The 26,406-nt window shown below is 42.8% G+C and overlaps 1 long non-coding RNA gene across 8 annotated transcripts; it reads left to right on the forward strand.

Moving 5' to 3' along the window:
* Positions 1 to 3,080: 3,080 nt before the first annotated feature.
* Positions 3,081 to 25,626, forward strand: LOC119879178. Of its 8 annotated transcripts, none has more exons than XR_005387358.1 (9): positions 3,081 to 3,202; positions 8,657 to 8,775; positions 8,876 to 8,906; positions 9,458 to 9,517; positions 13,652 to 13,779; positions 14,881 to 15,034; positions 22,249 to 22,719; positions 24,469 to 24,695; positions 25,213 to 25,626. It is a non-coding gene; the product is annotated as an uncharacterized LOC119879178 (long non-coding RNA). The 8 variants fall into 8 exon arrangements; XR_005387362.1 differs by having other exon boundaries at positions 22,252 to 22,719; XR_005387361.1 differs by lacking the exon at positions 3,081 to 3,202 and adding an exon at positions 4,145 to 4,262.
* Positions 25,627 to 26,406: the final 780 nt, after the last annotated feature.

A 26,406-nucleotide genomic window follows, 5' to 3' on the forward strand; every position in this document is an offset into this window, starting at 1 on the left:
TTTTCTTAAGGTACTGCTGGATCCTATTGGCTAGTATCTTGTTGAGAATTTTTGCATCCATGTTCATCAGGGATATTGGTCTGTAATTCTCCTTTTTGGTGGGGTCTTTGTCTGCTTTTGAAATTAAGGTGATGTTGGCCTCATAGAACGAATTTGGATGTACTCCATCTCTTTCTATCTTTCCAATCAGCTTTAGTAGAATAGACATGGTTTCTTCTTTAAACGTTTGATAGAATTCCCCTGGGAAGCCATCTGGCCCTGGACTTTTGTGTCTTGGGTTTTGATGACTGCTTCGATTTCCTCCCTGATTATTGGCCTGTTCATGTTTTCTATTTCTTCCTGTTCCAGTTTTGGTAGTTTGTGGCTTTCCAGAAATATGTCCATTTCTTCTAGATTGCCTGATTTATTGGCATATAGCTGTTCATAATATGTTTTTAAAATCTTTTGTATTTCCTTGGTGTTGGTAGTGATCTCTCCTTTCTCATTCATGATTTTATTAATTTGAGTCTTCTCTCTTTTCTTTTTAAAGGGTGAATAATGGTTTATCTATGTTATTCATTCTTTCAAAGAACCAACTCCTGGTTTTGTTTGATCTGTTCCACAGTTCTTCTGGTCTCGATTTCGTTGAGTTCTGCTCGAATCTTTATTAACTCTCTTCTGCTGGGTGTAGGATCTATTTGCTGTTTTTTTTTTTTTTTCTCTAGGTCCTTTAGGTGTAAGGTTAGCTTTTGTATTTGAGTTCTTTCCAGCTTTTGGATGGCTGCTAGTATTGTGATGTATTTCCCCCTCAGGACTGCTTTTGGTGTATCCCAAAGGTTTTAAATGGTAGTATCTTCATTCTCATTAGTTTCCATGAATCTTTTTAATTTCTCCTTAATTTCCTGGTTGACCCTTTCATCTTTTAGCAGGATGGTCCTTAACCTCCACGTGTTTGAAGTCCTTCCAAACTTCTTGTTGTGATTTAGTTCTAATTTCAAGGCATCATGGTCTGAGAATATGCAGGGGACGATCCCAATCTTTGGGTATCGGCTCAGATCCAATTTGTGACCCAGTATGTGGTCTATTCTGGAGAAAGTTCCATGTGCACTTGAGAAGAATGTATTTTCAGTTGAGTTTGGATGTAAAGTTCTGTAGATATCTGTGAAATCCATCTGGTCCAGTGTATCATTTAAAGCTCTCGTTTCTTTGGCGATGTTGTGTTTAGGAAACTATCAAGTGTAGAAAGCGCTAGATTGAAGTCACAAAGTATAAGTGTATTATTATCTAAGTACGTCTTCACTTTGGTTATTAATTGATTGATATATTTGGCAGCTTCCACATTCGCGGCATATATATTGAGGATTGTTAAGTCCTCTTGTTGGATAGATCCTTTAATTATGATATGGTGTCCCTCTTCATCTCTCACTGTGGTCTTCGGGGTACGTTTTAGTTTATCGGATATAAGGATGGCTACCCCTGCTTTCTTTTGAGGACCATTCGAATGGTAAATGGTTCTCCAACCTTTTATTTTCAGGCTGTAGGTGTCCTTCTGTCTAAAATGAGTCTCTTGTAGACAGCAAATAGAAAATAGATAGGTCCTGCTTTTTTATCCAGTCTGACAGCCTGCACCTTTTGATGGGGTCATTAAGCCCGTTCACGTTCAGAGTTACTATTGAAAGATATGAGTTTAGTGTCATCATGATACTTATTCAGTCCCTGTTTTTGTGGATTGTTCCAGTGGACTTCTTCTTAAAGGGGAATTTTGAGAGTCCCCCTTAAAATTTCTTGCAGAGCTGGTTTGGAGGTCACATATTCTTTCAGTTCCTGCCTGTCTTGGAAGCTCTTTCTTTCTCATTCCATTCTGATTGAGATCCTTGCTGGATAAAGTATTCTCGGTTGCATGTTTTTCTCATTTAGGACCCTGACTATATCCTGCCAGCCCTTTCTGGCTTGCCAGGTCTCTGTGGAGAGGTCTGCAGTTACTCTAATACTCCTCCCCATAAAAGTCAGGGATTTCTTGTCTCTTGCTGCTTTAAGGATCTTCTCTTTATCTTTGGAATTTGCAAGCTTCACCATTAAATGTCGAGGTGTTGAACAGTTTTTATTCATTTCAGGGGGTGGAATCTCTCTATTTCCTGGATATGAATGCCTGTTTCCCTTCCCAGATTAGCAAAGTTTTCAGATATGATTTGTTCAAATACATATTCTGGGCCTCTGTCACATTTGGCGCCCTCTGGAACCCCAACGAAACGTAGGTTTTTCTTCCTCAGGCTGTCATTTATTTCCCTTAATCTATCCTCATGGTCCTTTACTTGTTTGTCTCTTTTTTCCTCAGTTTCCCTCTTTGCCATCAACTTGTCTTCTATGTCACTCACTCGTTCTTCTACCTTGTTAACCCTCATCATTAGAACTTCTAGTTTGGATTGTGTCTCATTCAATTGATTTTTAATTTCTGCCTGATTAGCTCTAAATTCTGCAGTCATGAAGTCTCTTGAGTCCTTTTTGCTTTTTTCTAGAGCTACCAGTAGCTTTATAATAATGCTTCTGAATTGGCTTTCTGACATTGAATTGTAATCCAGATTTTGTAACTCTATGGGAGAGAGGATGTTTCTGATTCTTTCTTTTGAGGTGAGGTTTCCTTCTAGTCATTTTGCTCAGTGCAGAGTGCCCAAAAACATGTTGTATTGGGAAAAGGAGAAAAAGAGAGGAGAGAAAGACGGAAAGAAAAGAAAAAAGAAGAAAGAAAAAAGGAAGAAAAAGAGAAGAAAAAGAAAAAAAGAAAGGAAAAAAGGGGTGGGGGAAGCAAACAGAAATAAAAAATAACAACAACAACAACAACAAAACAAGGGGGAGTATCGTCTGATTCTGTATCCTGCAAGTCGCTTGTCTTACCCTGGAACTTTCCAGTGCTGCTTGGTCAATAACTTGTTTTTCCCCTGTCCTTCTCGCTGGTCTTCTGGGGGAGGGTCTATTGTGCTGATTTTCAGTTGTTAGCACTTGGGGGAGCTGCTCAACCCCCTGCCTGGTGCAGGGCTCAGTGGGGGTTGTTTACCCCGTGAGGCCCCAGTGCGCAGGCACCAGCGAGGGGCTCCCAGCGTGCACTGGGCTCGAGCGCGGTCCCCCGGACTGACGGCCAGCCGACCCTGCGGACAGACGGGCCACAAAGCATGTCGCCCTGCGCCTGCTGAACCGCGAGCGCCCGAGGATGTCAGCGCTGAGGAAGGTGCAAGCCGCGGGGGCCGCGGGCGGGCGCGGGCAGGGACCCCGAGCTGCCGGGGCGACCGGTCGCGGGCTGCGCGGCGGCCTCGTCCCTCGCGGCGCCTGGGTGCCTCGCCGGCGGTGCTTCCCGGACCCTGCACTCCCGCGGCGTGGGTGCGGCGCGGACTGTTCCGGGCAGACGGGCGGGTTGCAGGAGCTGCGGTGCCTGAGGAGGGGGCGGCGTCCGGCTCCCGCGCGGCAGCAGCGAGGGCCCAGGGGCCCAGGCGGAAGCGGCTCGTGTTTAGGGCAGCGCCAGCGGCGGACAGACGGTCCCTGAACAGCTCGAGAGCCTCCGTCCACGTCGCCCGAGGCAGCAAGTGCCGGGTCTGTCCTCCGGATGCGGGGCACCGCCCCTGGGGGGACGCGCGCTACCTTCGTGTCGCCCTGGCACCGGCCGCGCAGGCGCGCTGGGACCGTGGGGCTGCGGGCGAGCTGCACTTGCTGCAGGCTACCGCTGCCTCCAGCGCCAGGGGACCCGCGCCACAGGTGGCATCCGGGGCGGGGCCTGCGCGCCGGCAGGGGCGGGGGAGCGGTGGGGCGGAAGGATCCCCGGACGACGGGGCGCGGCGCTGCCTGGGCTCCCCGCGCTCGCCTGGCCCTTCCCCAGGTGCCTCCGCGCGCCGGCCGGGTCCCCAGCGCGCCAGGCCCTCCGGGGCGCCCAGTGCGCAGGCGCCGGCGGCGGGCTCCGAGCGTGGTGCCGGGCTGGAGCGCGGTGGGGCGCGTGGCGGCGGCGGCGGGGGAGCGGTGGGGCGGAAGGACCCCCGGACGACAGGGCGCGGTGCTGCCTGGGCTCCCCGGTGCGGGTGTGGCCCCTCCCCAGGTGCCTCCGCACTCAGGCCGGCCCCCAGCGTGCGGGGCCTCCCGGTCGACCAGTGCGCAGGCGCCGGCGGGGGGCTCCCAGCGTGCACTGTGCTCGAGCGCGGTCCCCCGGACTGACGGCCAGCCCTGCGGATGGACGGGCCGTGTGCCCTGTCGCCCTGCGCCTGCTGAACTCTGAGCGCCCGAGGATGTCTGCGATGAGGAAGGTACGGGCCGCGGGCGGGGCGCGGGCAGGGACCCCGAGCTGCAGGAGTGACCGGTCGTGGGCTGCGCGCTGCGGCCTGGTGCCTCGCCGGCGGTGCTTCCCGGACCCTGCACTCCCGCGGCGTGGGTGCGGCGCGGACTGTTCCGGGCAGACGGGCGGGCTGGAGGAGCTGCCGGGCCTGAGGAGGGGGCGGCGTCCGGCTCCCGCGGGGCAGCCGCGAGGGCCCAGGGGCCCAGGCGGAAGCGGCTCGTGTTTAGGGCAGCGCCAGCGGCGGACAGACGGTCTCTGGACAGCTCGAGAGCCTCCGGCCACGCCGCCCGAGGCAGCTAGTGTCCGGTCCGTCCTCCGGCTGCGGGGCACCGCCCCTGGGGGGACGCGCGCTACCTTCGCTTCGCCCTGGCACCGGCCGCGCTGCGGCGCTGGGACCTTGTTGTGGCCAGCGAGCAGCACGCGCCTCAGGCTAACGGCCGCATAGGGCACCCGGCGAGCCCGCGCCACAGGTGGCATTCGGGGCGGGGACTGCCCGCGGGCTGCGGGGTGGCGGAGGCGCGGCGCTTGCCTGGGCTCCCCGCGCTTGCCTGGCCCTTCCCAGGTGCCTCCGCGCGCCGGGCGGCCCCCAGCGCACCAGGCCTCCGGGGCGCCCAGTGCGCAGGCGCCGGCGGGGGGCTCCGAGCGTGTGCGGGGCTGGAGCGCGGTGGGACGCGTGGCGGCGGCGGCGGCGGCGGCGGCCCCGTCCCCGCGGATTGTTGGCTGGCGGTGCGGATGGACGGACGGGCCACAACGCATGTCGCCCTTCGCCTGCTGAACTCAGAGCGCTCGAGGATGTCGGCGCTGAGGAAGGTGCGAACCGCCGGGGCCGCGGGCGGGGAGCGGGCAGGGACCCAGAGCAGCAGGGGCCACGGTAGCGGGCTGCACGCGGCGGCCTCCTCCCTCGCCCGGGCTGGCTGTCTCGCTGGCGGGGCCTCCCGGACCACGCGCTGCCGGGGCGTGGGTGCGGCGCAGACTGCGATGGGCTGGTTTTCATGATCTCCTAGTACTTATCTGTTGCTTTTTAAAATTTTTTCCTTGTTGATGGTTTTGAAAAGCCATAGTTTAAATATCGGGGCCGTATAATTAAAAAGAAATCGATTATCTTCAGAAGTTGATTTTTTAGATGTGGTTTCTGTTTCATTTGTAAAAGGTTTTACTTATTGATTTGTGAGAGAGACAGAGAGAGGCAGAGACACAGGCAGAGGGAGAAGCAGGCTCCCCATAGGAAGCCCAATGTGGGGCTGGGTCCTGGGCCAGAATCAGCCCTGAGCCAAAGTTAGACACTCAGCTTCTTAATCACCCAGATGTCCGTGTTTCCTATTTTAACTTAGATAATAAGGCATATGTCATCAATCTCAAAGTGATTTGCTATTTGGTTACTCCCCCAGACGCCTTTCAGGTTTCATCCACAGATTAGAAATTATAGGGATCTTTCACTTTATGTGTTTTATGCGGACGCTTATTCCTCTGCTCCTCTTGGTGGTTCATTCGAGAACCAAACTTTTTGAAGTGGAGTAAAGGTATAGACAGAATTCTAGTAAGGGGCAGTTGCCACTTGAGGAAGTCTTAAGAAATCACTTTATTATTTTTTAAAAGTCTTTTTTTTTTTTAAGATTTTATTCATTCATAAGAGAGCCACACAGAGACAGAGAGAGAGAGTTAGAGACACAGGCAGAGGGAGAAGCAGGCTCCATGCAGGGAGTCCACAGTGGGACTTGATCCTGGGTCTCCAGGATCAAGCCCTGGCCCAAAGGCAGTGCTAAACTGCTGAGCCACCCGGGCTGCCCAATTTTTAAAACGTTTTTATCAGGGACGCCTGGGTGGCTCAGTGCTGAAGTGTCAGCCTTCAGCCCAGGGTGTGATCCTGGAGTCCCGGGATCGAGTCCCACTTTGGGCTGCCTGCATGGAGCCTGCTTCTCTTTCTGCCTATGTCTCTGCCTGTCTCTCTCTCTCTCTCTCTGTCCGTCTCATGAATAAATAAAATCTTTTAAAAATTCATCAAATGCCTCTTTTGTGCCAACCACAGGACTACGTGCCTTGTTCCCTTGCATTCTTATAACAATGTTAACCACCACTTCTCCTCTTGCTTTAACTGTACTTTGAGATAACTGTGGATTCATGTGTTGGAAGACATAATACAGATCCCGTGTACCCTTGACCCTGCTTCCTCCAGTGGTGACATCTCGCATAGTTATGGTAACCACGTGGGTACATCGTCACTGATGCAGTCCCTTAGGCTTTTTCAGATTTTACCTGTGTTATATGCACACACTTGTGTATCTGCATACGTATGTATATTTTTTCCTGTCCAGTTTACTATAGGTGTAGATTCCGTTTCTTTTGAACATATGATGGAAAGAAGGCTGAGGTAAGTTATGGGGGGTAAATGAAGTATAGACCTGGTTTGAATCTAGGTCTGTTTGACTCAGAGTTTTGATTTTTCAATAGCAGTAGCGATGGACACTCCTGGGTGATGCAGTGGGTTGAGTGTCTGACTGTTGGTCTCAGCTCCAGCCATGATCAGGGTCATGATTTGGAGCTTCGTGTCAAGCTCCATGCTGAGCGTGGAGTCTGCTTAAGATTCTGTCTCCCTCTGCCCCTGTCCCCTGCCTCTCTGTAAGATAAATTAATCCTAAAAAAAATAATAGTCCTGATGAATAACAGGAATAACAACAATAGCTGAAGCTCACTAAGTTACATATGAAATAGACTATTTACCATATGCCGGGGCTGTTCTAATACATTACCTCAGTTATCGCCCCCCCCCCCCCCAGAACTATACCTCATAAATTATGTTATAGTTGAACTAGTATTATTAATTAAACTAACCATATTTCCAAGGAACAAGGAATTCCTTTTGTTGCTCCTAAATCAATAATGAAATAGCGAAATTCTACCTCCTTTTTACCTAATTTTCAATTTGAACCTCTGACCTTAATCGCTGATCTTGGCAATTGTCATGTTTTTAAAGTTGTGTGTATCTGTGTACGTGTAAAGTGAGACCTGCATTATTATACATCGAATTATGTTGGGACACCTTACAAATAGTTTTATGAAATCATAAATAAGAGCTAGCTTAGGCATGATGCCAGGTTTTTAAGGGAATAAGTGTAAATCATCAAGAATACTTAAGAATGTAATAGGGAGACATTTTCTTCCCCCTAAAGTAGAATAGATCTTTTTGGCCACATGCAGTCCCAGGAATGTTTGAGTTTAACGTCTCATGTTACAGATCCAGCTTTCCAAGGCAAAGCGAATACATTTGGTGAATGATCACTGATTATCAGAATATGATAATACTTTAGGAAGATAATAGATAGACTAATCAGCAGGCCATAATTTATGATTCTTTGCTAGTTACATATCTTGTAAAGCTGTCCCTGTGATGAACAGCAGCACTTCAGAGCAGGAATAACAGCACGCTCCTGTGTCGTAGATCCCAGGAGGTTTCGGTGCTCTTGTAGACAGCAGACAGAAATAAAAGGAAGTTTCTCCTTTTTACCTCGTATAATCCCACTGGAAAGTGAAACGTGTGCTGAGAGTTGATACTGACTTCTTCTAGGTCACCTCCCTGAAGAGGCCCCGGGCAGGCACTGTCGTAACAGTTCTTGGACAGGAGTCTGATGGGCCCCAAAGGAGGTGGGAGGGTTTCTGCAACAGGCTACTGGTGGAACAGGGTGCTACTGTCTAGCCCCAGGAAGCTTCTAGTGAGGAGGGCCCCGAGGAACCTGCATCCTTTTCCTTAACTCTTTCAGAGGGTACGGCATACGCCCAGATTGGAGTTAAAGGTAAACTCAGTTCTGTGTAGCTTGTGGTTGTTGCTTTTTGAAAAATGAGCAGCTACAAGAAAGCAACACCACGTATGGCTTAATAGGCCTTAGCTTTTTGGAACTTGAATTTGGATGTAGATAACGCAAATGGTTTTGAAGCTATATATCATTAGGAACTCTTTGGAAACCACAAAACCTTTTTAATGGGCCACTCTATCAATTTTCTGCTCTTCTAAGGAGTTTTTCCTATTCATGACTCCTTTTGATCTTTGGCTAACACTGAGGCAAATGTAGTGACGATTTAGTTTTCTTCTTCCTCTGATAGCTTGTACACGTTTTCTGCCTCGGGTGGTGTCCGCTTGGATGCCTGGAGAATGTTGACAAAGGAAAGGTTAGGCTAGCCTGTTGATGCTACATATTTGGGCTTTAAAAATCAAAAAGGTTCCTTGGCTTCCGCGGAGAAGCATTCTGCTTGATGGCCCAGATTACTGATCCAGTAAAAACGACATGTTCCAGCCATCCTTCACACACACCTTAAGTGAAATTAATGAGATCACTCTATGGTTACGCTTTGTGTTTTATTTTCACTTTCTAGGTCTGTATGAGCTGTTGGCTGTTGTGCCAGGCCGGCTGGGGCCACGTGTGGACAGCCAGGAAGACCTGACCTTCCTCTGGGATATGTTTGGTGAGAAAAGCCTGCATTCACCGGTAAAGGTAAAACCATGCTGATGTCAGATTCTCTTGGTGGGAAAACATATGGAAAAATATTTTGTCATCTCATGCTTTGTTCTGTCCTCCCCTATTCTCTATGCAGAAGTTACTCGTCGAGCACCATTTTCCTTTAGGTTAGTGATTTCTGAATTGTATTCATGAAACATTTCCTTAATGTGTGACCAAAAAGCTATTCCCTTTTTCATTTTCACTTTGATTTCGCTACTCTAGATTTTTGTTTATTATGTGTGAATCTGGATCTCAAAAGAAATTCTCTCAACATTTCTTCTTTGTCATATTTGCTCTAGATTATTTTTTTTCATATTTGCCGTTTACTCAATTTAAGAAGTTTCCGTTTATTCTTTGTAAAATGACTTTTTAAATGACTAGCCATTGGACTTTGTCAAGTGCTTTTTATTTATTTATTGTATGATCATATGATTTGTTTCCTGTCAGTCTCAACATAGGAAAGTTCATTGGTTTTTGACTTTTTTTTTTTTTTACTGATTTTTGACTGTTCAACTGGCTATCATTGGACTATTATTTGAGATAACCTAATTTGTTCATGATTTGTTCTCCTTTACATATAATCTGCTGGAGTTAGTTGACTCCTAGTTTATTTAGAACTTTAATGTCTCCTTTTATGAGACAGCCCATAATTTTGCTTTCTTATCTCTCTCATCAGATCTTCACAATATCCTGGGTAGCCTTAGGTTGTGAGGTGGAAGTCTCTACTCTTCTGTGGGTAAGTTTATGAAAGACTGAAGTTCGTTTGTCCTTTAGCAGAACTGACTTGTTGGGTTCCTTGGGCCTGGATGTTTTCTTTTTGATAAGGATATTGGTAACTATTTTAAAGATGACAAGAACGTTTAGGCTTTCTATTTCTTCTTGATTAGTTTTAATGATTCATATTTTTCTAAGATTTGGTCCATTTCAACTACATTGTCAAATTTCTGAAAAGGTTGCTTATAATATTTCACATGTGCAGTTTCTATGCTAATTGTTTTTCTTCTTGGTCCTGATATTGGTACTTATTGCCCTTTCTTCTCTTTCCTCAATATTGCCAGAGTTTTGGCATTAGTCTTTTTAGATATAAACCTTTGGCCTTATTAATTTTCCTCATTGTATATTAGTTTTTATTTCATTGACTTTTTTAAAAAAATTCTTTTTCTAGTTATGAACGTTTGTTTTAAATTTTCAACCTTCTTCTTTTCCTAACGTTAGCATTTAAGGCCATTTCTCCCAAGGTACTGGTTTTCTTAACTTAGAATCATTTTGTAGTTGCTTACTTAGACTTTTCTTGAATTTACAAATAAGGATTTTTTAAATTTATCTTGTTCCTGATTTCTACCTTAATTGCTTTGAGGTCAGAAAACCTAATTTGCATTATTTCAGTCCTTTGAAATGTGTTTACACTTTACGGCCAGCTACATATTCAATATCTGTAATGTATCCTGTCTGTGTCTAAAAAGAAGGTATATTCTGCAGTCATTAAGTATAGTTTTCTGTATATGTCTGTAGATCAAGTTTGTAAACCTATTCAAATATTCTGTGTTTTCACTGATTTTTGTTCGTTTATTCTCTGTTACCAAGAGAAGTATGGTAAAAAGGTTTCCCATTATGACCATGGTTTTCTTCTTGCAGTTCTGTTCAGTTTTTTTTTGTGTTTTTTTTTTAAATTTAATTTATTTATCGGACACTGAAGAAGCAGGAGGAGTGACAGGCAGAGAGAGAGAGAGAGGGAGAAGCAGGCTCCCCCCTGGAGCAAGGACCCTGATGTGGGCCTTGATTCCAGGACCCTGGAATCTTGACGGGAGTTGAAGGCAGGTGCTTAACCGACTGAGCCACCCAGGCTCCCTCTGTTCATTTTTTGTTGTATATATTTAAATTTGTTATTAAATATAAATTTGTTATTTTGCTGGTGAATTACTACACTTTATACTTTTTAACAGAGTTTATTTTAAAGTAGATACGTTTTTGTTGCCATTTGCAGGATATCTTTTCCTATCCTTTTATTGTCAACTCTTCCATATTCCTGCTTTATTGCTTTTGTGAATTACAGTTGGAGCTTTCTGAGGTAACAAGTCAGAAGTCTTTACTTTCAGCTAGAATATCTTCACTACAGTTCATTATGACGTATGATCTTTATAATTTAAAATCTGACGTATTTTGTGTTTTCTTGTCCTGATTTTCTTTGTTTCTTTTGGATTGGTTAGGGTTTTCCCTGCATACAGTTGAGAAGTTAATACATTCTCTTTCTGTTATTTGAGTGGCTACGTTAGAAATTATGACGTGAATCCTTTTTATAAAATCCTATCTTAATCTGTCTATTGTCATCTGGAAAAGATCCAGAAATCTTAGCGCACTTTTGCCCCATATACTTTCCTGCCAACTTCAGTGCTATTGTGTCCTGTATTTTAATTCTCTCTAGAAAAGAAACAGAAAAGCAAAAACCCCTCACAACCTTGAAGACATCCTTATTTTGCTTTACATCAACGTCATTATTCATTTAGTATAACCACCATTTTGTTTGTTCTAGTCCCAATCTTACAGCTCAGCCTTGTCATCCAGGCTGATTTTTCACCTGTTTAATGTAAAAAAGCTCTAGAATCTCCTGTATTGAGGGTTTGTGGCTATCAAACTATGTCTTTCAGTGAATCAGTACATGTTTTTATTTCCTTCCATTTTTTTTTTCGTTTTATTAAATTATAATCGATATATGACACACTAGTTTCAGGCGTGCAACATAAAATTTGGCATTTGTATATCTTGCACAATGAACACCATAGTAAGTCTAGTTAACATCTCTCTGCATGCACAGTCACGCCATTTGTTTTCTTGTGCTAAGAACTTTTCAGACGTATTTTCTGAAAACAACTTTCAAATTTGCAATACGTTATTATTGACTATAGTCACCATGCTGTGCGTGAATTCATTTTGTAAGAGGATGATGGGACTCTTGATCCCCTTTATCCGTTTTTTACCCACACAGCCTCACCCCCTTCCCTTTTGGCAACCACCCATGTATTCTCTGTATTTCTGACTTTATTTGTTGTTTCAGGTATAAGTTAAATCATACCATATCTGTCTTTCTCTGTCTGACTTTTTTCACTTAGCATAATACCCTTCAGATTCATGCCAGTTGCAAATGGCTAATTTATTTTATGGCTGAATAGTATTCCTTTTTTTTTTTTTTTTTTGCTGAATAGTATTCGTGTGTGTGTGTGTGTGTGTGTGTGTGTGTGTGTGTAAATCTTTTCCCATTCATCCCTCAAAGGAAGGACACTTTGGTTATTTCCATATCTTGGCTATTGTAAATAATGCTGCAGTGAACATAGAGGTACATGTATCCTTTTGAATCTTCAGATAAATACCCAAAAGTGGAATTGCAGGATCATGTGGGAGTTGTATTTTTAAGTTTTTGACTGTTCTCCAGATTATTTTCTGTGGTGGCCGCACCAATTTACAACCTCACCAACGGTGCACTAGGGTCCCCCTTTGCCCACAGCCTCATCAGTACTTATTTTTTCTTGTCTTTCTGATATTGGCCTTTCTCAGAGGTGTGAAGCGATATCTCACTGTGATTTTGATTTGCATTACTCTGATGATTTGTGATGTTGAGCATCTTCCCGTGTGCCTGTTGGTGATCAGTATGTCGTCTTTGGGAAAACGTCTATTCAGATCCTCTGTCCATTTTTTAATATTGAATTGTTTGTTTCTTGTTGATATTGAGCTATATGAATTTCTGTATATATTTTGGCTGTTAACCCCTTATTGGATAGAATTGGCAGTTCTTCTTCCTTCTATTCGGTAGATTGCCTTTTTTGTTGTTGATGATTTCCTTTGCTGTGCAGAAGCTTTTTAGTTTTATGTTATCTCATTAATTTATTTTTGTTTTTTGATGCCACTGCCTTTGGAATCATAAGATCCAAAAGGAAAAAAAAAATCTCCAAGAGTGATGTCAGAGAGCTTACGACCCATGTTTTCTTCTAGGAGTTTAATGATTTCAGGATTTTCATTCCAGTCTTTAATCCATTTTGAGTTAATTTCTTTGTATGGTGTGAGATGATGGCCCAGTTTCAGTCTTTTATATGTAGGTGTCTAGGTTTCCCAGCACCATTTATTGAAGAGATTGTGTTTCTCCATTGTATATTCTTGCCTCTTTTCTTGTAAAGTAATTGGCCTTATATGGCTGGGTTTATTTCGGGGCTCTCTTTTCTGTCCCACGAATCTGTGTGTGTGTTTTTATGCCAATACCATACATTTTGATTACTTTAGTTGTTAGATACTACAGCTTGAATTCAAGGAGTGTAATGTCTCAGACTTGTCCTTTCTCAAGATTTGCTTTGGCTGCTTGGGATCTTTTGTGGTTCTATACAAATCTTACGATTGTTGTATTTCTGTGAAAAATGCCACTAGAATTTCAATAGAGATTGCCTTGACTCTGTAGATTGCTCTGGTCAGTATGGACATTTTTGCAATATTCTTCATGAGCATGGAATATCTTTCCACTTATTAGTGTCATTGTCTCTCCTCAGTGTCCTATAGTTTTCAGAGTATAGATCATTCACCTCCTTGGTTAAATTTATTCTTGGGTATTTTTTCATGCAATTTTAAATGGGATTTGTTTTCTTAGTCTCTCTTCCTGATAGTTTGTTGTTGGTGTACACAAGTGTGACAGAATTGTGTATATCAGTTTTGTACCTGCAACTTTACTGAATTTATTTAGAAATAAGGTTAGAACTAATGTTCTAACAGTCTTTTTTTTCCACAGAGTCGTTAGGGTTTTCTGTGTATAAAATTGTATCATCTACAAATAGTGATGGTTTTACTTCTTCCTTTACAATTTGGTTCCAATTTCTTTCTTTTTCCTTCCTAGCTGCTGTGGCCAAGACTTCCAATACTGTGTTAGCATCCTCGCCTTGTTCCTGATGTTAAGCAGGAAGCTTTTCCCTGTTGAGCATGATGCTAGCTGTGCACTGGTCATACGTGGCCTTACATTTTGAGGTACATTTGGTCTATACCCACTTTGTTGAGCTTTTCTGGGGTTTAATCCTGGTCTTTCATTGGGAACATGTTTATCTGTTTCCTCATGTTGCCTGACTTTGTATGTATGTATGTCTTTGTGTTAGGTGAAACAGCTATCTCTTCTAGTCCTGAAGGTGTGGCTGTGTGTGGGTGAACATTTTTGTTTATAGTAGCCTTGCTTCAGTGTTTGGTTGTCTCTCATACTGTTTCCCCCAATTATTCTAGACCTGTGGGGCTCACAAACACAATCCACCCTGGCCCCAGAGTCTCATATTCAGTAGGCATCCCCTGTGTGGGTTGCATGTACCTGCTGGCTTGGAGGCCTCTGGCAGTGGGAGTGTAACTAGAGGTCAGGGCACTGGCCTCCTGCTTCTGGCAGGGCCGTGGCAGCAGTATGGAGGGGGAAGGAGGTACTAGAAGGTTATGGGAATGCAAAAATAGCTCCTGCCAGCATTGGCAGTAGCAAGGTAGAGAAAGCGTAAATATGGCACCCTCCGGTATCTTTTGTCTTTGGAGGGAATCTGAGTGGGGCTTTTGCCCTTCTGGTAGATTGCTTTAAGATTAGCAAATGGAACCCCTTCACATCTGGTCTAGGCTCCTTTCAAACTGGTGCTTTTGTACTGGGTCCTGAGGCAAATGAGTCTGATTGTGAGCCCTGTAAAAGCAGAGCCTGCACTCAGTACAGCCCTAGGAGTCTCCTGGACGGAAGCTCCACTGGTTTCCAAAGCCAGGTGCTTTGGGGGCTGTCTGTCTGGTGCATCTCCCATGGGTCATGGTGCCTGATGAGTAGTACAGATTCCCTCCCTCAGGGAGGGGTTCTGTATTTGTGCAACCCCCTCCTCCATAGGTCGTTGCATGGGGGGAGGTGAGGTTTTCGGCAAAAATACAACTACATCTGTCTCTCCTCCCTGTCTGTTTAATTCTTCGTTGTGGAGTAGCTGTCCTGCTCAGAGATAATTGTTTTATATGTAGCTGTAGATATATTGTGTCTGTTGAGGGAAAGGATTTCAGAAGTTTTTATGTGACTATCTTGAATGATCTCCCTGTTTGCCTGTGTTCTTTTTTTTTTTTTTTTTTTAGATTTTATTTATTTAGTCGTGAGAGAGGCAGACACACAGGCAGAGGGAGAAGCAGGCTCCAAGCAGGGAGCCCAACAAGGGACTTGATCCCAGGACCTCGACCCAGGCCACCTGCGTCTTCTTGAATGGCATTTTTAGTAAGCAAAGAATGCTAGGTAGGCTCTTGTTATCTATCTGTGTATCTATCTATCTATCTATCATCTATCTATCTATCTATCTATCTATCTATCTATCTATCTATCATCTATTTATATTTCAGTATAGTGAAAGATGATGAAATGATTATTCCTAAAATTTCTAGTTAGAGGTCAGCTGTCAGGATCTCTGATTTGAAGTAATCTTTCAAAGCATGTTTTTTTCCTCTGGCTCTTTAAAGACTTCAATACATACATAACTTTTTTCTTTTAAATAAGTGTCTGTTTACTTCTTTTAAAAATGTTCGGCCCAAGTGTGGCAGGATACAAAATCAATGCCCAGAATTCAGTGGCATTTCTGTACACTAACAATGAGACTGAAGAAAAGAGAAATTACGGAGTCAATCCCTTTTACAATTGCACCCAAAAGGCATAAGATGCCTAGGAATAAACCTAACCAAATAGGTAAAGGATGTATACCCTAAAAACTACAGAACACTTCTGAAAGAAGTGAGGAAGACACAAAGTGATGGAAAAATACTCCATGCTCAAGGATTGGAAGAATTAATATTGTGAAAATGTCAGTGATTCACCCAAGGCAATTACACGTTTATTTTTATTTATTTTTAATTTTTATTTACTTATGATAGTCACAGAGAGAGAGAGAGAGAGGCAAAGACACAGGCAGAGGGAGAAGCAGGCTCCATGCACCGGGAGCCCGATCCCGGGTCTCCAGGATCACGCCCTGGGCCACAGGCAGGTGCTAAACCGCTGCGCCACCCAGGGATCCCAATTTACACGTTTAATACAATCCCTATCAAAATGCCATGGACTTCTTCAGAGAGTTGGAAACAAATTATTATAAGATTTGTGTGCGGGATCCCTGGGTGGCGCAGCGGTTTGGCGCCTATCTTTGGCCCAGGGCGCGATCCTGGAGACCCGGGATCGAATCCCACATCGGGCTCCCAAGGCATGGAGCCTGCTCCTCCCTCTGCCTGTGTCTCCGCCTCTCTCTCTCTCTCTCTCTGTGTGACTATCATAAATAATAAATAAAAAATTAAAAAAAAAAAAAAGATTTGTGTGGAATCTGAAAAAACCCCAAATAGCCAGGGGAATCTTAAAAAAGAAAACCATAGCCATGGGCATCACAATGCCAGATTTCAGGTTGTACTACAAAGCCGTGGTCATCAAGACAGTGTGGTACTGGCACAAAAACAGACACATAGATCAATGGAACAGAAATGAGAATCCAGAAGTGGACCCTCAACTTTATGGTCAACTAATATTTTGACAAAGGAGGAAAGACTATCCACTGGAAAAAAGACAGTCTCTCAGTAAATGGTGCTGGAAAATTGGACATCCACATGCAGAAGAATGAAACTAGACCACTCTCTTGCACCATATACAAAGATAAAATGATGAAAGATCTAAATGTGAAACAAGAATCCATCAAAATCCTAGAGGAAAACATAGGCAACTCCCTTTTCGAACTTGGCCACAGTAACTTCTTGCAAGATACATCCATGAAGGCAAGAGAAACAAAAGCAAAAATGAACTATGGGGACTTCATCAAGGTAAGAAGCTTTTGCACAGCAAAAGATACAGTCAACAAAACTAAAAGACAACTACAGAATGGCAGAAGATATTGGCAAATGACATTCTCAGTTAAAGGCCTAGTATCCAAGATCTGTAAAGAACTTCTTAAACTCAACAGCAAAGAAACAAACAATCCAATCAAGATACGGGCAAAAGACATGAACAGAAATCTCACAGAGGAAGACACAGACATGGCCAAGAAGCACATGAGAAAATGCTCCGCATCACTGGCCATCAGAGAAAGTACAAATCAAAACCACAACGAGATACCACCTCACACCAGTGAGAATGGGGAAGATTAACAAGGCAGGAAACCACAAAAGTTGGAGAGGATGTGGAGAAAAGGGAACCCTCTTGCACTGTTGGTAGGAATGTGCAATGGTGCAGCCACCCTGGAAAACTGTGTGGAGGTTCCTCAAAGAGTTAAAAATAGGACCTGCCCTAGGACCCAGCAATTGCACTGCTAGGGATTTATTCCCAAAGATACAAATGGCAATGAAACGCCAGGACACTTGCACCTCGATGTTTCTAGCAGCGGTGTCCCACAATAGCTAAACTGTGGAAGGAGCCTCGGTGTCCATCGAAAGATGAATGGGTAAAAGAAGATGTGGTTTATGTATACAATGGAATATTACTCAGCCATTAGAAAATGACCAATACCCATCATTTGTTTCGACGTGGATGGACCTGGAGGGTATTATGCTGCGTGAAATAAGTCCATCGGAGAAGGACAAACATTTTATGGTCTCATTCATTGGGGAATATAAAAAATAATGAAAGGGATTAAAGGGGAAAGAAAAAATGAGTGGGAAATATCAGAAAGGGAGACAGAACATGACAGACTCCTAACTCTGGGAAACGAACTAGGGGTAGTTGAAGGGGAGGTGGGTGGCAGGTGGGGGTAACTGGGTGGCGGGCACTGATGGGGGCACTTACTTGATGGGATGAGCACTGAGTGTTATTCTGTATGGTGGCAAATTGAGCACCAATAAAAAATAAATTTATTAAAAAAAAAGAAAAAATGTTTGGCCAACATTCAAATTGTTTTATACCATAGGCTCATCTTAAGAAACCTGGTTAACCTTTATTTCCAACATCAAAAGCATGAAGTTCCATTCTTAAAGCAGTAGGATTCGAAAGAAGAAAGGTTTTGACTATATCCACTGCAATATTGCCACTTGCAGAAGCCCTTGAAGTAACTAGAATGGACTTTATTGGCCTTGCCAATGTCCTACAAATGTTTTGTTTCATATTTCATTTAAAACATGAATTATTTTTCCCTTTTGATATTGAGTGTATTTCATCATGGAAATCAGCATCTTCAACTTGCTCTTTTTTCTTCAAATGGCTTCCCAAAATGAGGTATACTCTGGAGTTTTGAATGGATCATGTTTTTATTTTTACAGTTCTCTTCCATAGCAAATCAAGCTCATTAGGTATGTGGCTGACCGCAAGCTGTTCTGTGTGAACAGAAAGCAGCGTGTGATTTGGCATTTGGATACAACTTTTGTTGGGGGGAGATCAGTACATAGAGCTTCATTCTTAAATTAAACCAGGACACTTGTTCTTGTCCTTGTTACTGCTCCTCAAGTATTTATGAATGAAGCAAAAAAGTCGTCTTCATGTATAATGGGTTTTCATTTTTATTTAATTTTATTTAATTTTAAGATTTTATTTATTTCATGAGAGACACACAGAGCGAGAGAGAGGCAGAGACACAGGCAGAGGGTGAAGCAGACTCCAAGCAGGGATCCAGATGTCGGACTCGATCCCCGGTCCCCAGGATCAGGCCCTGGACCGAAGCTGCGCTAAACTGCAGAGCCACCCGGGCTGCCCTGGATTTTTCATTTTTAAACAGGAAAATCACTTAGTGGCATTTCTCACAGTAGCTCTTAGAGGTGGGGCTTTCACTTCTGTTCTATTAATAGTTTCTTGTAAGGTAAAATATCTGCTAGCATACTTACTACATGTTAGCCAGTGACTCTGCTACATTGCGTGCTCTTGCTATTACAAAAAGCCCAACCGTCATTTCTCCTTTTGTTGAGTTTTCAAATGAATGGCTTTATTTATTACAGTGGGTAATAGCAGTAGACTTTCCTGCAGTGACTGTACTGTACTGTATGTATTCAATAACATACTGTTAATTGGTGACAGAAATTTATACACAAAAGAAGCAGGTGAATCAGACTAGACCAGATCTAGAGGGAGATACAGAAGCAAATTCTCTATTTGTTACCCTGTCCGTCTGTTAGATTTAATATATTATTCTGAGTGAAGTAAGTCAGTCGGAGAGGGACAAACATCATATGGTCTCATTCATTCGGGGAATATAAAAACTAGTGAAAGGGATTCAAGGGGACAGGAAAGAAAATGAGTGGGAAATATCAGTGAGGGTGACAGCACATAAGAGACACCTAACTCTGGGAAACGAACAAGGGGTGGTGGAAGGGGAGGTCGGCCGGGGTTGGGGTGACGGGTGACTGGCACTGAGGGGGGGCACTTGACGGGATGAGCATCGGGTGTTGTAGTATATGTTGGCCAATCGAAGCCCAATAACAAATATACAAAAAATAAGGGAAAAAGAATTAAAAATAGATAAAAATAAACTTCATTTAAAAGGTTTAATATATCATCTTATTGTGATTATTATCTTAGTCTTTACAGAAATGCCAATGTAAACAAGTTGCTGAATAGTTGTTGTCTCATGGCATTGTACAGAACTTTGTATGTGCAACAGTCCTCTCATACAGGAATTCTGCCAATAATTTTTCATTCATTATGTAGTTTTTGTCTTTCATTTTGAGCTCATTGTATAATCTTAATGGCAGTGGTGTGATTTCTCTTTTAGCTGTAAGGAGTACAATGTTTCATAATGTACATGTAGTTGGCTTTTATTTTTCAGTTTTTCTTTAAGGTAAGATACATGTATAAATTTGCCATTTTTTACCATGTTACGTACAATGTAATGGCATTAGGTATATTCAGAATGTCGTGCCAACGTCACCACTCTCTATTTCCAAAACCTTCTCATCACTCTACACAGAAAACTCTGTGGCTGTTAAGCGCTACCTTCCCTTGTTTGCCCACCCCCAGCTCCCGAGCAACCACCATTCTACGCTTTGTCTCTATATTTTAACTGTTTTACATAGTTCACATAAGTGGAACTATACAGTACTTGCCCTTTTGTAAACTATACCACTCCATGCAATGCTTTCAAGGTTTGTCCATGTTGTAGCATGTATCAGAATCTCCTTCTCTTTCATGGTTGAATAACATTGCACTATGTGTATACACTGCATGTTGTTTGTCCATTTGTCTGTTGATGGACACTTGCATGTGTCCACCTTTTGGCTATTGTGAATGGTGCTGCAATGGACATTGCTGTACAACTATCTGTTTTGAGTCCCGATTGCGGTTCTTTTGGGTAGACACTTAGCAGCTGAAATGCCTGCTTATATAGTAATTCTGTTTAGGCTTGTGAGAAGGAACCATCAAAGTGTTTTCCGTGGAGTCTGCACCATTTTACATTCCTACCAGCATTATTGAGGGTTCCAATTTCTCCATATCCTCATCACTACCTGTTACACTGAGTAATTTTTGATTAGCCATTCTCGTGGGCATGAAGTGGTAGTTCATTGTGGTTTTGATTTGCATTTCCCTAATGACTAATGATGTTGAGCATGTTTTCAGGTAGTCTTTGGCGATCTGATTGCCTTTTTGTTGTTGAGTTTGGCATTTTTTATATATTTTAGATATTAAACCCTTATCATATTTTCGCCTTGCAAATATTTTTTCCCCTTGTGTAGGCTATCATTTCACTTGTCTGATAGTATCCTTTGTACAAAAGTTCTAATTTCTATAAAGATCAGTGTCCATTTTATCTTGTGCTGCTTATGCTCTTGGTAGCATATCTAAGAATCTCTTTGCAAACCCAAGGTTATGAGGATTTACCCCTTGATTTAAAATTTGAGCTAATTTTTGTGTATGGTGTGAGATAGGGATCTAAGAATCTACATTCTTGTGCATGTAGGAATCCAGTTGTCCTGTATAGTCTATTTTGTTTTCATCTCTATTTTTAGTGGCTATCAGTTTTTATCCTAGAAAGCGTTAGTTTGTGCTTTCTCTGGAAACAGTTTATTGGCAAAAGGTCGATGTCCTTAATTTAAAAATTATTGGAGAAATTTGGTGGCTTCATGACACTTATAACGGAATTTCTTAAATGACAAAGCCCTGGAGGTGGGGGAAATTAGCTCTCAGGATAAAGAAAACCTAATTCTTATTATTGTACTTTGTATTCTGACACTGTTTGGGTGGCTTATTATTTTTTTTGGTTGTTTTTGTGAATAAATGCATTTTCAGTTCCACTTCTGGCATAGCTAGATTCACTCTCAGTGAAGGTCGGAACCCTGTTAGCTTTCTCTGTTGATGTTGTTATTCTGTGGTCCATTTATCTAGTAATAATACATAGTAGGAAAAGGCCAGTTACAATTAATCTGCATTAAACAGGTACGAAAAGAGCAAGAAAATGGTGGGGGAAGTGAACAGAACTTTATGTAGGAACAGGAAATATAAAATGTGACCACATTTGAAATGTAATTAAGAATATTGTAGGTTACAGTTGTAACTGCTAATTCTTAGCATGGATGCATTGTATCCTGCTGAATTTTCCTTTGTTGGCATAATATTGCTGCCAACATTTTATAATAGCACTTTGACTTTTCCAGTTAAAAGGGCAGTTTAACAAAAATATTTGAAGACTTTAGTTTCTCCAGTAGTATTTGGTTTTTGTTCATTTTTAAAGTTCGGTATTCAGATTGTTCCCTTTCAAAGTGGGGAGTTTTGTCAGATATGTTACATTTTTCTCAGTTGCTGACTAGCAGACCTCTTTCAGAGGCTTGTTTACCACCAGCATCACTTCGTCATCATTTTCATCAGCCCTGTGAAGTCCTGTATTTTTGCAGTCATGTTAATGGCATCCAAGGTAAAAACCAATGACAGCATAGAGGGCATGTATTAGGTGGGAAGAAATGTTTAAATGAGGGCTGGTATGAACATTGTCAGTTTATTGGTGAATATCATAATGTCTATATTCCTGTAACCTTGGATTGTTTGGGAATTAGATCCTAAATATTCAGAAGATAGGAACCTCTATGTTTATATTAGTATTTTCTTTATTTTCCCAACATTTGTTAGAGAGAGAGAGAGAGAGGAGAGGGGTAGAAGGAGGAGAGAGAATCTCAAGCAGATTCCACACTGAGTCCAGAGCCCAACATGGGGCTCAATCTCATGACCCAAAGACCATGACCTGAGCCAAGATCAAGAGTTGGATGCTTAATCAAGTCAGCCACCCAGACACCTCTGTATTGCTATATTCAATGACTAGGCTTTTATGAACTAATTTGAAGTCTTTTACCTATCTTAGTTAATTGAATATATGACTTGAGATAATTATAGTTGTATAGTAGAAATTTTCCAAACACAATGGTGATAAGCAGCTGCGAAGGTTAATAGCAAAGCTCTGACAAGCTTAGCCTGTGCAGCACTGGCACAGCCTTATGAAAACAATTATGCAAAAAAATAATCCTGTTGCAACTTCAAATCCAGGTGCATAAAATATTAATTGATTTTTTTTCTTTCAGTAGTGCTAAGTTGCCAGTGGAAACTGCCCATGGGCCACATGAGAGACCACGGATCCTGTAATGCTGGGAGGCATAAAGCTGGCACAGAAGTGCTGCAGAGAGGCTGTCACCAGTTAGAGGGAAGGAGCCAGAGAAGCAAGAGGTGTGGCAACAGCCAAGGGTCTTCAAAGGTAGATGGACTGTGCACTCCCTTCCTGAATGGGAGACCAGCACAGAGACCTTGGGGGCACGCCCTGCCCAGCCCTGCCCAGCCTCGCCCAGGCTCCAGCCGGAGGCTCCGCCCCAGGCCATGGCCTTCCACTTGCTCACGTGACCATGCCACAGGCATGCAGAGAGGCAGGCTGAGCTCTGCCAGGCCAGCAGGGTCCGTGCCAGGCCTGGTGGACTTCGAGGACAAGGAGCAGGTGAAGGCCTTTCTGGAGAACGTGGTGGAGTGCAAGTACCAGTGCTACTGTGAGAAGGACCCGAATGGTGAGTGCTGGCAGAGCAGCCTGCGAACACGAGGAGATGCATGGGGATGGGCGGGGGCTGCAGGGGCCACGAGCCACCTCTGAAGGAGATCCAGAAGGGGTCTCTGGTCTAGGTAAGTTGGTGGGGCCAGGTGCTTGAGGACCCCTAATCCTCTGCCATCTGCCCCATCCCCCAACTGAGTCAGATTCATTTAATTTTTTAAGGCCAGAAAAAAATGAGTAATTTTGTAGGAAAACGGTGTTTACTGTAACTGACAAAGGAAGATAGAAAACCTAAATGGAGAAATTTCCATACACCACCCACAAGAAATAAAGTTGGGGGATGAAGCTGCCCTCCATAATGTATCTGATCCTCCTGGTTTCCCATGGGAATGCCATCAAACACTTAAAGAAAAGATTACTTTAGTGGCATTGAGATTTTGAGAGCATAGAAAAAGATTGAAACTTTCCACAGTGTAAAAAAAAAAGCGAAAGCAGTGTAACACTGATATTATGACCCCATAAAGACAGGACCAGGAGAAAAAAAGCCAACTTCAGTTGCGAGAACTAATGAGGAAAGTCTCAGTAAGATATCATCAATGGATTCCACGGCACATTAAGTGACCCAAAATATCTAGCCAAGTGAGGCCCCTTTTGGGAAAGCCACGATGAGATGGCTAGTATTTGGAAATTTATAAATAAATTCTGTAAATAGAATTCCCATATTACCTGGTCACACCCGGAAAACACTATTGGTACATATGGTAGAAAATATTTTGTGAGATTGAACATTAATTACTTGAAGTAATTTTTACTTTCATACCAACTTCATATTTAAAATTATGTCCTGGAGTAAAACACATATCATCATAGGGTTACCAGCATTTGGAAATTCTGGGAGAGCATTTAAAAACTCCTGATACAATACAACGTCCCAGGGTTGGCAGGGTAGGGGTCCGCACTCAACTCACTTGGGTGAAGATGGAAAGATGATGATGTGGAAAGAGGGGCTCCTTGTTTATAAAAGACCCTCAGAAGAAGGAAATGAAGTGGAGAAGAATGTCTTTATTTGGGGCATATAATGTTTAAGTTGTAATTATGGTACAGAATCAATACAAATTCATCTGGAAAAATTAAGAATTGTCGGAAAGAAAAAAGACAGGGAGGGGTGAAGAGAAGCCATTCCTAATCCCGTAGTCATTAGAAACAGCCAGTATTATTTGTCACATATCTGCGAGCCTCTCTCTATCCTGTTCATCCAGCCATGATTGAGGTCCGTGGAAAAGGCAGACAAGATGTTAATCTGAGAGGCAGGCATGTGGAGTGACGACAAGCTCTGACACTGAGCCAGGTGGCCTGAGTTTTAAGTCCCAACTCATTTGTTTCTATGTGTGGAACCATCGCCAGTTATTATTTAAAGAGTAGATGGCCTGATACCTCTGAGTGTATTACTTGATACCTATTAAAAACTGGAAATTCTGCGGTGCAACTGTTTATATATATAGTGCGGGGGGTAATTTCTTCAACTGTAAGTAAGAAGAGGCTCAAGTAAGTTTTCAAGTATAACATTTTAAAGGCACCTGTGTAAGAGCTGAAGTAGATAAAACGTAAAAGCCAACAGTTTTGCATTTGTTAAAGCAGATTTTTTAAGGAACTCCATGTGTCTTCTAGTGCACTAAAAATACATTCTCACCTTTGTTGTTTCTTGGGTAATGTTGGGAAAGAAAGGACCCAATTATTCCCTGATAGTATAATTTTACTTGTTTTACAGGACAGAAAGTTATCTAAGCTCAATAGTTCTGAGAAATGTCTTCATCTAGGAGCATTCCCTCTGTTTCTTAGAAGTTTGAATTTGGGAGAAAGGTTGACAATCTGGGGGAAAAAAAAGACGAAGCGAAAGGAACAGCATGCTCAGGAGGGCACACACCACGCCAGTTCCCTTGCTTCTAATGGTTATCACGTACCAACCCAAGTGGCTGCCGCCTTATTAATCATCATGTATGTTTTAGTAGAGATATGAACTACAACTGATACTTAAAGTACTGAAGCAATATGTTTTAGAAGTTACATATTTTAGAAAACTATCATAATTATTCAAGGGAAAAAGGTTTAGCTTTTATGTGGGCTCTATTTGATAATGATTTTTACCCCCATTTGACATCTCATGTAACAATGTACGTGATAGTAACTAAATTTACTGTGGTAACCATTTTGCAATATATATACAGCAAATCATTATGTTGTACATATAAAAAGTATTACAGTGGTACATGTCAATGATGTCGCAATTAGAAAAACTTTGATTTAAACATAGAACATTGACATGAGAATCTTAAAGAAGAATCAGACTGGACCATAGAAATAAGCCCACTTATTTATTATCTACAGATTTATAGAAACGTTTAATTTTTTTTTGAGGTTTAGTGGATCTGTTTCTATTCGCAGTGCTGAAAACCCTTCAACTATCTCACTGTTTGCTAGCAGGTGAACTTGTATACTCTTGTTTTTCTTCTAGATTCATGAAAAGCTCTACTACTATGAGAAGTAGAACCCTGTGCCCATCCTCCACAGCACAGCAGTCTTGGCTGATGATGTAAGTGTGCCTTTCGGAGCTCCCTGCCACCCGGCTCCCTTGGGCCCGGTCCTGAGCAGAGCTCTTCCTGGCGCAGACACAAGTGTGAGATCCTGGGAGTGAAAACCAGAAGCCGCTGCAAATGTTTCCAAAAGTCCTGTCACCGAGGACCTTATGCGGATACTGTGCTGATTTGCATTCACTCTCCTGCTCAAAAAATTGTGCGTGGGGATGTCCTCTGTTCTACCTGGGTGGCTACAGTAGCAGAAGTCTGAGGCTAGAACTCTCTGGGCAGAGAGAAACTGTCAGCTACTAGTGTTCTGAGAAAGGCACAGGCAGGAGGAATGCTTTGGAGAAATAAAGACAAATGCTAGGTCTGTTGCTGACAGTGCTAAAAACTGACAGATACGCTAGTGTCGGAACGAGGCCTGATGAAATACATAAAAAGACAGGATTGTTTTCAAAATGAAGTATAAAGCATCATAATGATTTATGGATATTAGACCTTTCCACATTACCTTCATAACCAAAGAATAAGTGACAGAAGCAGTTAGCATTGATGGAGTAATTTCCTGTAGCTATCATTTTATTTTCAATCTTGGAATGAATTACCTTGCTGTTCCTTGCCGTTCACTTTCAAACTCAGATGAATTGAAAGCACACCTGGATAAACTGTAAAGGACACTGAGCCAGAGGAGAAATAGGTCTCCTGTGAAGGTTGGTTTTTGTGATCTCCTTGAGCTTATCTGTTGCTTTCTAAATGTTTTCCTTGTTTATGATTTAAAAAGGAATGTAGTTCAGCTTAAATATCGGGGCCATATAATTTTTAAAAAATCATCTTCAGAAGTTGATTTTCTTATATGTGTTTTCTATTTTATTTTATTTGTAAAAGATTTTACTTATTGATTTGTGAGAGACACAGAGACACAGGCAGAGGGAGAAGCAGGCTCCCCATAAAAAGCCCAATGTGGGGCTGGATCCTGGGCCAGAATCACGCCCTGAGCCAAAGTTAGACACTCAGCTTCTCAATCACCCAGGTGTCCCTGTGTTTCCTATTTTAATAGATAATAAGGCATATGTCATCAATCTCGAAGTGATTTGCTATTTGGTTAGTCCCCCAGACTCTTTCAGGTTTTA

The sequence above is a fragment of the Canis lupus genome, unplaced genomic scaffold (genome assembly GCF_011100685.1).
Source record: "Canis lupus familiaris isolate Mischka breed German Shepherd unplaced genomic scaffold, alternate assembly UU_Cfam_GSD_1.0 chrUn_S360H520, whole genome shotgun sequence".
NCBI classification, from domain to species: domain Eukaryota; kingdom Metazoa; phylum Chordata; class Mammalia; order Carnivora; family Canidae; genus Canis; species Canis lupus.